This window comes from Gouania willdenowi, chromosome 11, assembly GCF_900634775.1.
Source record: "Gouania willdenowi chromosome 11, fGouWil2.1, whole genome shotgun sequence".
Taxonomy (NCBI): domain Eukaryota; kingdom Metazoa; phylum Chordata; class Actinopteri; order Blenniiformes; family Gobiesocidae; genus Gouania; species Gouania willdenowi.
The window spans coordinates 29,979,872-29,992,754 of NC_041054.1; the positions used below are offsets into that span (position 1 = coordinate 29,979,872).

Below are 12,883 nucleotides of genomic sequence, written 5' to 3' on the forward strand. Positions count from 1 at the left end.
GAAATAGTGAATGTCTGTATGAAGAAGAAAAAGAAGAAGAAAAAGAAAAAGAAAAAGAAAAAGAAAAAGAAGAAGAAAAAGAAGAAGAAGAAGTGATTCAATTATTTTTCGTTAATTCATTTAAAAATGTTGAGCCAAACACAAAAGTTTTGTCTTCTTCATATTCTTTGTTGATTATCTCCTGTATTTCATATCTTCAGCTGTTGTGTCCATAAAGATCATTAACACCTGCACTCGTGGTTTACAATATAATGGTACAAAAAAAGTTTTCCTTTTTCTTTCCAGATGTAACATTTTGCCTTGTTCCTCTTGATATTTGAAACATATGTACCAAAATGTAGCCGATATAACGTCCATAAAGGGTGGCACACTTTTTTCACAATTATTATTGCACAGATATTAGAAACTTGGACAATATAAATGTAATGGTATGGTCAATAATAGTCTCTCCCTGAATTTATACTAAATAAGTAAGAATATTAAAACAGTTCAAACACAGGTCTCCTGCACCCTCCAGATCAGCTGATCAGCAGCTAGCAGCTAGCCTCCTGCTAAACCAAGCTGCTAACAGGAGCAATGACAAAACACGTCGTATTACCCGCAGAGGATAAGGTCCTAGCTTCAACAACTAACTGAGAGCATCTGGCCTCCAACTAGCCAGACCAAAAACTTCTAGTATGAGTGTAATTACGCCTTATCTCTGAGGGGAATGGGAGGAAGTGGGTCCAAAGGCAAAGGTGGCTGGCCTTTTTCCAGCAGCGCAGGAGGAAGCGATTCGGGAAGTGATGGGAGCGAGCAAAGAGGGATCAAGAAGTGCTACGCCCTTTGTTAATACTAGGAGGAGCTCTCTGTACTACGACGAGGACGGAGATCTTGCTCATGAGTTCTATGAAGAGATGGTGGTGACAAAGAATGGCAGAAAAAAGTCCAAGTTAAAAAGGATCCAGAAAAATCTGATTCCACAGGGCATTGTGAAGTTGGACCACCCGCGTATTCATGTAGATTTCCCATCATCCTCTGTGAGGTGTGAGCTGTAGGAGTGATTTATAGTGAGCTTCAAGTCAAACCTCCAGCTGAAAGAGACCCAAACTGGTTTTTTCCAAAGATCAATTGCTTCAACTATTTCGCATTTTATCCCAGAAATCATCGGTCCAATGAAATCTGTTTAGATTTTCACCGTATGGTAATTATTACAGTCCACTTTGTGTTTCCATCACCTAGCTGATGTGTACACCGTTTTTCATAAATCATAGAATCAAGTTTTGTCTTGTGAGTTTCGCTCTAGGGGAAAAAAAGGAAACGAGCTGGATCTGAAAAGGCTTTAAATGTTCATGCCTTTTACAGGACGTCAACTGTTAGAATCTCCGTGTACGTACGGTGCTTCACAGATTTTAATGGACTACCTGACAAAAGTTGAATATTTTAGAAGTCTTTTAAAAACTTATCTATGAAAAAAAAATTGCTAAATTTCCCATTATATTAAAACTGAGCTGCTTGTCTGATAAATAAGGATCAATTATGCATAACATTCAACAAGTGGAACTGCTTTGTCTCATCAGGAATGTAATAATAGAGAAGCAGGCATATGGGAGTTGCTGGTTCAAATCCTAGCATTGTAGGAGAGCTGGGTGGATGCAGTACATATCAAACATGTGACTGATCAAATCTCCTGATTAAGGACAAACGTAGGGTTAACATTACATCTTAGTGTAGGTCTACAAAGTGTGTTCAGAACTGTATGTGTACATAGTGTGTGTGTGTGTGGGTGTGTCTTAGTTTTTGTGTGTGTAAAGGAAAGTTGAGGTGTGGCACAGTTAGAGATTAAACAGATTCAGAAGTTAATGTATAATCAAGTTTGTCTCATATCGTAATGTCTGTCTCAGTTTTTAGAGCTCAGACCTGCACTAGTGAACTTATTGCACTGTAAATACTGTCAGATTTCTTTGTTGAAAATACTTGAATAAATGGTTTACTGTAAACAATCAAAAAAAGTAGTAATTAGTATTAGTAGTATGATATTATTAGTAGTACATTAGTATTAGTAGTACATTAGTATAAGTAGTACGTTAGTATTAGTAGTACATTAGTATGAGTAGTTTGTTAGTATTAGTCGTACGTTAGTATTAGTAGTACGATAGTATTAGTATAATGTTAGTATTAGTAGTATGATAGTATTAGTAGTACGTTAGTGTTAGTATAATGTTAGTATTAGTAGTACGATAGTATGAGTAGTAAGATAGTATTAGTAGTACGTTAGTGTTAGTATAATGTTAGTATTAGTAGTAAGTTAGTATTAGTAGTACGATAGTATGACATTTACATCTGCATTTCCCGTAGGGTCCAGTAGGGCGTTGGTTAGTTTCCATCCTCTAGTGTGGATGTGACGCCTCTGCAGTGCTTCTTCCACACAGCCACGTATCAGAGATGTCAGCACCAAAGTGTAAAATGAAACACATACATTAAAAACTAAACATTTTTCTAAAACTTTTTTTTCACAAACTAAACCTTTGATGTGTAATTAATCTGAAATTTTAGCCGGGAATTGTTTTTCAAATGCCTTGATAATGGGCGGGGCTCCACTTTCAGGAGCATAGGGCATGATTTGTTAAAAATAAACACAAGTCTTTTAATGCTAATGGTTTATTAAGCGCTTATAACCAAAGATAATGTGTCCACACATACAGTATTTCTACCAATTGCCTTGAACAGATTATGTGATACATTTTGTTTTGCTGTTCTAGGAGCAAATTTCCTGTGCATTTCTGCAGACGTGACGTTAAATGATGCTGGTGAGCAGTCTCGCATTTTCTGATCTGAGTCTGACCCAACAGTGAAAACCTCATTTTATTCTCAAAGAAATGACATGTTTAAGTGGTAAGAACCAATTATATAAATAAACACCTGTTAATGTCAACACCAGATCAGCGCAGACGTAACAAGACAAAGTGAAGGAGACCCATCAGATTGATTTCCATAATCCATGTATGAAAGATCATGATAATCCATGTTATTATTCCTCTGCTCCATCCTCCCTCCACTGGATCCTGTTCTCACTGTTACAGTTAAAGCTACAGCAGCTGCAGCAGGAAATGAAGAACGCTGCATGCTAACCACACCATGTGACCCAACACCACCACCACTTCTAAATATCTGTCCCAACCCGACCTGTCCGGTGCCGTCAGGGTTTGGTCAGGTATCTATCCTCTAGTCACAGTATCAGCTGTGCTCTGGTACTAAACAGTTGATGGTCCCGTGGTGGCTTAGCTGATGACTGCAGTTACACTAAACACTGTGGTGTCACTATGGAGTCTGATTTATACATCCTACACTTTGCTCCTTTAAGACACGCCCAGTCACTCTGTAACAGCAGCCCTGTCAGTCATTTGACAACTGCCACCAATAGCAACATTCATTTGTAATAGCTGCGTTTCAGTCACTTTTACATTTGTATAACAAAATACACCAAATTGAAATGCTTTGACTAAAATGTCAAGAGCTGAACAAGAATCAATCACCTACACTTTTGTTTTCAGCAGGAAAAAAATATGATTTTAGGCTTTAGTTACTCTTTAAATCAAAATATGGCTGAGTCACGGAAGCGCAAATTGCAAGAGAGTCACTTAAAGTAAGTAATGTATTTTGCCCCTTGACAGTAATTGATTGCAGACGTCGCCACAGCGTGCCGTTGTGCTGCCATAATGACATTCTGAGTTCAAAGGAGCTGCGACTGCCTGCTAATAAGACTCGATCCTGTGCAAGCAAGTGTATCATTTATCAGCTGCAACACTATTGGGAAAAAGTAGAAAAAAGTGTTATGACACCCTCGGTTTTTATAGTAGGTCATCAGTGGAATAAGTAATAAAGTTGAAGAACCAAATCTTTCCCAGTGGGTGTGCAACAACCATTAAATGTTGAGAATATTCTCTCTGATGTTCCTTCAGAATGAAAGAAAATGTACTAAAATTTCCTTTAATTTTGACTCTTTCATTAGCTCGATGGCCTGTCAGACCAGCGTGGACTTCCCATCAAGGAGTTTCTCTGCAGTTCAAGAACTGCTCAGATCACAACTTCCTGTCTTCCTCCTCTCACTCCGACTGGAGGAAGGCAAAGACTCACCAAAGCGTTAGTGAAGATAACTTGTCTTTTTTTATCAGTGCTTGAAAGATCCTTGTGTTTCCTCACAGCGTGGCTAGTGCTGATTAGTTTAGCACATATATTACCCATGAGGCCTCTGAACCGCTGCCCTTTGCCAACTGGGGAGCCAAAAAAAAGATGAAAGGATGATGAATAAAACCTCGGAGGATGTTTAAGATTCAGGTGATGAGATGATAACAGGGCTGCCAGGATGACTTCATGCCACATGTTAGAGGATAAAATAATTATTTTTGGATTAGCTGCCACAAAAACAGCAGATCTAAGGATAAGAAACACCCTAAAATATGTTGGGTTGAGACTTTTTCGCGTTAATAGTGATTAATTACAGAAAAAAAAAAAAACACTAAAAACACTCACTCACTCCAAACAGTGTGAAAACTTTCTCATTACACAAGTTCCCACGATACATATATTACTGCTGCACAGACCACAACACAAGAAACAGGAGAACCAGAGGAGAAGTCGCTGCTGTGCTCCGTGGGCGTTCATTTTAGTTTAAATAAAAACACTGGATGGAAAACGAAACCCTAGTAAGAGAAAGAGTTTGTGGATCAGCGGAGCTCTGGTAGCCTCAGCTACCACCTTAATGCTAAACATGTAGCAGATAGCACCTCAATGCTAAACATGTAGCAGCTAGCACCTCAATGCTAAACATGTAGCAGCTAGCACCCCAATGCTAAACATGTAGCAGCTAGCACCTTAATGCTAAACATGTAGCAGCTAGCACATCAATGCTAAACATGTAGCAGCTAGCACCCCAATGCTAAACATGTAGCAGCTAACTCCTCACTGTTAAACATGTAGCAGATAACTCCTCAATGCTGAACATGTAACAGCTAGCACCTCAATGTTAAACATGTAGCAGCTAGCACCTCAATGCTAAACATGTAGCAGCTAACACCTCAGTGCTAACCATGTATAACACCTTAATGCTAAACATGTAGCAGCTAACACCTCAGTGCTAACCATGTATAATCTAACACCTTAATGCTAAACATGTAGCAGCTAGCACCTCAATGCTAAACATGTAGCATCTAGCAGGGCACTGACGTAGCCAGAAAAAAGACATTGGGTGTGCACCAGCAAATACTGGGTGTGCCAAATGTATTTTTAACAGTGTTTCACCTCCACAAACATTCAAAAGAATGTATCTCTCTGGAATACAACATTATTAACACAAAACATATCCACACGTTGTGTGTGTTTTATCAGTAATAGTCAACAGTTGTTCACAGCAGGTCTAAACATTCACATGCTCTCAAATAAATCAATAACAAAGTAATAGAAAAAGCACACTTTGTGTTCTCAATATATAAAAACACCACAAAAACATAACACACAGACATTGTGTGTCCAATGAGATGAACATAGTGAAACACTCATGCGTGTACTCATGCACTCTCATAAAGTCATAACGTTTCCACATTACGCATGATCAGCAAATCTATTTAACCATCTGAACACAACTATTGGGCTTAGCAGCAGAGTAAAGGACAACAATAATGGTGCTTACCTGTTCCCACTGCGCAGCTCTATATTTAAAGGGCCAGACTTGGCCTTGAACAAGTCCAGTTTCTCCGTGAGCTCTTTTTCAAACATAAGCAGCGAGATGTTATTCAGTCTCTCAGTGAGCATTGTCGCTCTGCTGGTGGATTTAATCCTGTTTACAACTGGAGACAGACACTCCACAGAGCAACTTGTAACAGTGTTATCAGAATACACAGGAAACAGTTCATGTTGGGAAAAACATCTTTGTCACGAGTCCAACACTTCAATAATTAACGGGAACTGATGTCTCCTGTCCACTTTCCGTTTGATGAGTTTCCCAAACAGTCAATTCAGAGTCCTCCAAACCAAGTTATGCCTGCTAGGCGTACGCAATGCGTCCAGCAGGGAGGTAGCAGCCTTCATCATTCCATAAGAGTCACTGTGAAAACGATTGTTCAGTTCAACCAGCTGTCTGTCAAATATTCACGAGGACTGATGGGTGCACACCTGCCAACGTTAGAGGCCACATGCGAGTCAGCAAACTTTGCAGGCAGCTTCATGTTCCGTGTGCGTGCTACATCCCAGTTCTGAACATCATGATGTCATCAGTTAGCCTGATTATTCTCTCAAATTCCTCGTCTGAGTTACTCCTGAAAGTGGCAAAAGTTTCTTTGAGGCTGTCAATCATGTGGATGCAGTGAGTCACTGACACAGATGGGGACTTTTTGTCGTAAAAGCACTTGCACTGAACAGCTTAGAAAACGCAACAAGAAGAAATATGAATATTTTGGTCTGTAGTCGTTGCAGGAGAGACTCTATAAGCGTCTATTTTAGTCTGAACTGACCCCTCCGCAAACTCACTCAGTGTTTCTAATATGATATCATACAACTAGCGATGTGAATCTTTGGGTGTCTCACGATTCGATTCAAAATTGGTTCTTAACTAGAGGAGCAACAGATCAAAAATGTGTGTGTGTGTGTGTCTCAGTCACACACGGACGTTGCAAATGGAACAGTCTTCAATTGCACCACTAGTTTTAACAGATTCTCGATTTTAATCATAATATTCTTTATTCATATAACACATTATGTTAGCACTCAGTGATGGAAATAATACACATTTATTGTTTCCATTCATTTAAATTGAAAAACACTACTCGTATCAAATATTTTAAGGCCATTAATTTAGATTAATCAAGATTAATTACAAAGTCTCTAATGAATTAAATTTCATTTTTTTTTTCTTTTTTCATTAAGTCTGCACCTCTAGTTTTTTATGTAAGTCCTGCATGACTAAACTTTGGTTTAGTATCAAGGGATTTACTCCCCAAAGGAAAAAGGAGCCACTAATGTTTACGAGATGAGCCAAGTACTAAAGAGTTCCCTCTGAAAAGCCAGAATTCATCAAAGTTGTGAGTTAACAAGCCATAAAGTGTCCGACACCTGCACTGGAAGCTGCTACGAGCTCTGATAAAGACGAGGAGACGGTGAGAGGTGTTTCCAGGTCAGGAAGGAAATAAGATGGAGATGTAAGGACATGACTGAAGGGGGAGGGGCTGCGTTTGGTAATATTGATTTTTATTGTTTTTTCAAAATACTATAATTATATATTCGTACAGTAAATGTCCTTAATATTCAATAGATACTTTTAATAAAACATATTCTTTGTCAACAACTTTTTTGAGGCGTATTTTCTGGAACAAACTGTTTTATTTTAAAATAATCTAAATCTAACAACAACAGAGACAATCACAGATAAACAACCTCAGGGACAGAGAGCAAAGTGACCCCTAAATAATAAACAATAATCAATCAATAATCTCGTACGTCATTTTTATTGCTTTAAATCAACAGTAAATGTAATCTTTAACTAACTACAATAACTAAATGTAAAACGTCTTATATTTAAAAAACTACTGATAGATATAAAATGTCTTTCCTTTCGGATCTTTTCAACGCATTCGCGAAAAGCGTCTTTGTGTATTATTTAAAAGGTTGAAACCCTGATAATTAAAAAGAATTAGAAATGTAAATACCGATTTATTTTGATTTGATTTTCCGTTTGGTTTTGTATTGTCAATGTTGTGTATTGTGTTTTGATCCGGTTTTGTTTGTATCTTTTGCGGTGGTTTTTCCTTTTTATCTTTTTTTTTTTTTTCAATTACCAATTTAAAAACACCACAAATACAGTCACATATTTACACGTGTACTATTAAAATATTTAACAAACATGGTGTGGTCGGTTTACATTCAAATATTAAGTCCAAGGAGCTCTGTCGTAAAGACTGTGAGTGAAGGAAGTGACGTGGTCTACGTGCATGTGTTGAAAGGATCTGAAAGGATCAGGCCATATCGAGGTTTACATGGAGAACGGGTTTATTCGGCTTTATTTGATTCCTCTTTAGGTCTGGGGGTTGGGAAGGCTTTGATTGGACAGGGACGAATGAGACAAACCTTTTCTTTTCAGCTCCAACATAGAACACCACATAATGACAACTTTTTTCACTTTTATTTTGATTGTCGTTTTGAAGCAGCAGCACAACAATAACACACGGTTTCACTTTGGTCAGCTGAGCAGGAGAAGGAGATAGAACACTGTACTTTGGTCAATCAGAGCCAGCGGTTACTGTAACAGCTGTTCTACCTCCACTATACAGGATGATGAGTGAAAAATGAACTTTATCCATTAGTGACACTCTGGTGCTTTATGCTCTGATGAAGTCTGATGTCAGTGTGTTTAATAAGTCTGTGTGTCCATGTGAATGTCCATGTTTATGCTTCCGTCCATGCACTCTTTTAATTATATCCATGTATTTTAAGGCTCACAATCAATAAATAGTCTCAGCTCTTGTCCGGGCGGCCATCTTGGATTACAGTATGTCTTCACCAACGCGTCATCGCGACAAGTCACTCTTTGGCAGAACGACTGGAATTAACTTAAAGCGGAATTAAATGTTTATAAGATTGAGAAATTATTTAATTTGGAATAATTAAAATTGGAATAAACCAGCCAACTAATTCAGATTTAATTTGAATTCGGAATCAAATTTGCTTTGAAATTTAAGTGTTTACAAGGTCAGTTTCAATAGGAATTAACTTTTGTTAGAGGAATTGAAGAGGAATTAAAGCTAAACATGACCAACGTCTGTGTGTATTCAGAACGGGGCCTGTCTTCAGACCACAGCTGTGTATTAGATGAGTTTTCTTATTGACTTGATATGACTTGTTGATTCATTTCTGTTCATTTTAAATCTGTTAATAAATAGATTGATTGATTCAGCAAAGCAAAACCTCTGACTCCGCCTCTCTGAATGCAATCTCAGGTTTGAGCACAGGAGTATCTTCCTCTACTCTAACAGTAATTAGGACGGAGAAATAGTTAAACGAACAGGCGGCGCCATGTGGAGGGAAAAAGGTGAAGGTGTAGATGGAGATGGTGGAGAGTCATTTCTGAGGGTTTTGGGGCAGTGATGAAAAACGGGGGGGTTGGGGGGAAAATCTGAGTGGAATTACATCAAAGGAGCGATTTCATTCCATGCGCTGAGGGTGGGGGAGCTTTTACAAGTAAAAAAGGCTGCGGCGGAGGTCAGGGAGATAGATATTGACGGGGGTGTCTGTGTCGGCGCTTCACTGGAGATGGGCTGCATTTGATTGAGGCACGAGCTCAAAGAAAACCACGGCAGGCAGAAGAGAAGGAGATTGTGTCTTTCAGAGGTCGATTCTATCATGTAATTACAGGGAGACAAGTCGAGGCAGCGCTGAGGGTTCTTGTTGGAGGACGAGGGGCGGAGGGGTGGGAAGACGTGTGATTACACACTCATTCAGGTCTGATGCTCGGGAAAGTAGGATTTAGGTTGGAAGCTTTTTCTTCCTTGATCATGTTAATTACTCGTCACTTTTCTCTAAATGAATGCAAATCGTTGGAGTGTGCTAAGGCGGAGCCAACAGAACCAGAAGCCCTGTTAACATTGTGATGTAAAAAAGCCTATTAGTGGTTTCCACCAGCAGCTTATCCCTCGCTGGTTCAGCAGCAGAAAGAACACAAATAGCTTCCTTGTTTTGGAAAAACGCTGTGACCCACAAGAGTCACGGAGGAAGTAAAAGGGAGCACGAATTCTAATTAACCCACTTTGAAACAACGTGATGAGAAAACGTGTCACCCTGGGTCCTCATTTTTGTGTGTTACGGACGTCTAAAAAAGACGGCAAAAACATGACCAAGGTTGGATTCAAACCCGTGACCTTCTGCTCTCAAACAGGCTTCCTTACCTGTTACACTATCGTAGCATTCATGTCAGATCACAACAGGGTTGGAAGCAATTTTAATTATAATCGCGTATTTGATAATTAACACAATAACTGTTACAAAAATGGCATTATGATTGTAATTTTACAGCTCTGTTGCTGTCGTAAATGTAATTACATTGTAATTGAGTTTAGATAATTGACTGTAATTGTAATTGCCATGAAAATTCTAAAAAAAATGTCAATTATATTTCAACGCAAAATTGTTACAAAACTGTTACAGTTCTGTGTACAGTTCTACACATATGTAGTTAATTATTAATATATGTTTCATTTCAAGCTTTCCCACATTTTACCATTTAAAAACAAAAAAAATCTAGGGGTATACTGACAGAAAAAAGGCTCAGATGTCCACACCATTAATATTAATTAGGAAGTTTAACAAAGTAACCAAAAAATAGGGAAATTAGTTGATAGATATATTTTTTAGTGTATTTTACAGCTGATTTAGGACCCGTTATCATAAGAGATGCTAACAGAAAGCTAACACAAGAGGAACATTAACTTTTTTTGTAATTGGAAAAAATGCTGGTCACTGTAATCATAATTGAATTGTAATTAAACATGGGTAATTGAAAACGTAATTGTAACTGAAAAATGTAATTGACCCCAAGCCTGGATAACAGCATATAGGGTTCTATTTACCCGTCTGGACTGCAGATACGCTCTTCTCTCCTACACGTATTCTCCGGTCCAGGTTCCTGACACGCCCACCACGCGTAAGTAGAGCAAAAACGCGTTTGTGTGAATGAAGGAAAGGAGGCGGTGATGTCATTTTTTTTGGGCTGTCTAGAAATCACGGAACCTGGAGTTTTACCAAAGCTTGTAAATGTCATTGAAATCTGTGAAAATGATAAAGTTCACTTTTAATTTGAAACGCCTTCATTGATAAACAATGTAACAGTTTGATTTGATCAGATCATTGATCAGATTATTGCAGTGTGACTGAGGATTGGCCACATTCTGTCCGAGTCACAGTTAAAATATCTCTCCTTGATCATCATCATCATCATCATCATCATCACTGTAAAGCGTGACAGAGTTAGATGATGTAGATATGATGTAATAACGCGTCCACAGAGCGTCCTGCTTTAATACAGAGAGATGTTTACAGTGAAACAGAACTATTAACTTCCATAATACACAGTTTTAATATAAATAGTTTAAAGTGACCTGAGCTGAGCCTCATTAAAATATGTGTGTGAACAGTTTGTGTTCCATCCTCATCTGCATATGACAGATTGTTTCACTCTGTAGTGGATCAAACTGTGACTTTACGTTGGACATAGTATGAAAATAGTTGAATCACTGTGACCAATGTGGACAGAAGTCTGTGTCTGTCAGAGTTTTAATTAATCACACAGCAGCAGCTGAGTGATCACAGCTGCTGCTGTGTGACACAAGAGTCCGTGTGGCTTCAACTGTAACTAAGTCCATATTTCTAGTGCAATATAATGTTTCACCTTATGGGGGCGCTGCACTTATTCCAGGGTTAGAAGCGTGTAAGAGGAGAAGGACTTACACACACTGGAGAATGCACGCAAAGCCAGATTTGAATGGGAACGCCCACATTTCAGGGCTGCTCCACCCAGAGTGTGTAACTGAGATGAAGGCACGCAGCGACTGACTTAAGTACATGAGTAGATTAGCACATGGTAAAACACAGTGCCGCTGTGTGGCTTTTTGGACTTACACACATGGGAGAATAGAACACTTAGTCACTTTTACCCACATCATTTTTCAAAGATACAATACGGCCATGTTTACGGTACATAAGAGCTTTAATTCTCCTTTAATTTATAAATAAAACTTAAATCTGCTTTAAACCGGCCCTGTAAACACATAATTCCAAATGAAAATGTAATTTCAAATTAAATTTATATCCAAATTAGGTGCTGGTTTTTTTTCTGATTTTAATTCTGACCTAAATCATTCCTCCATCTTGTAAACATTTAATTCCACTTTAAGTTAATTACGGTTGTTTTGCACATGCTCGTCCTGTCGATGATGCGCTAGTGACAACATAATCGAGATTGCTGTCAAGATTTGAGCTGAAACTATTTATTTAATAAGAGCCTGAGAATACATGGATATAATGAAAGAGTGGATGAGCTATATTCACATGGTCGGACTTATTACACACACGGACATCGGCAAACGCATCATGTCTTCTATGTTGTAGCCGACAATAAAAGGTTTGTTGTGTGTTTTTTCCCTGGTGGATGTGAATACGTCACATTCTCTCCCTGTCCAATCAGAACCCTTCCCAACCCCCAGACCTAAAGCTGAATTGAATAAAGCTGAATAAACGTGTTTTCCATGTAAACCTCAGTTAAGAGTTACTATTTCCATGTGAGCAGGAAACAGAAGACTTGAATTACAATCTTTTGAGATTTTAAAATGTTCACAGTTCCTCTGTTAACCAAACAAATCACTTCTTAATGATGGTATAATCTATATTGGAAACATTTTCACTGTTAGTGCTGCATGTCTCCCCATGTTTTCAGCTGCTAAATTGCTGTCCAGCCGGTGTTTGAGCAGACTTATTGATCATTAATTGTGATTGCATTTTTAAAAATGCAATTATTCTACATATACAATATTTTGTCATGAAAGGGTGGGAAGTCAAGTCTTTCTGACTCAATAGACTCAAGTCTGAGTTAAGTCACGAGTCATTTGTTTTCAAGTCTAAGTCGAGTTGCAAGTCGTTGGAAGTATGTATTCATATAGTGGGAGGAGCTTAAGTAGAGTTGTAAGTTATGGCCAAATAAGCATGTGTTTGAAGGTTGGATGTACAAAGAGGTGTACATACTCTGTACTCTGTCGTGTTATAAATGGGGTTTATTTGTGGGTGCAAAGTAAAATAGTGAATGTGATTTACCTGCTTTCATTCAATGGGACATGTGCACAATAAATATGTTTGTTTTTTATAATCA

The 12,883-nt window shown here is 38.3% G+C and overlaps 1 pseudogene; it reads left to right on the forward strand.

Annotated features, from left to right (window-relative positions):
- Positions 1-522: 522 nt before the first annotated feature.
- The window catches only part of LOC114471899 (uncharacterized), a 37,234-nt pseudogene continuing 24,873 nt past the window's right edge, over positions 523-12,883 (forward strand).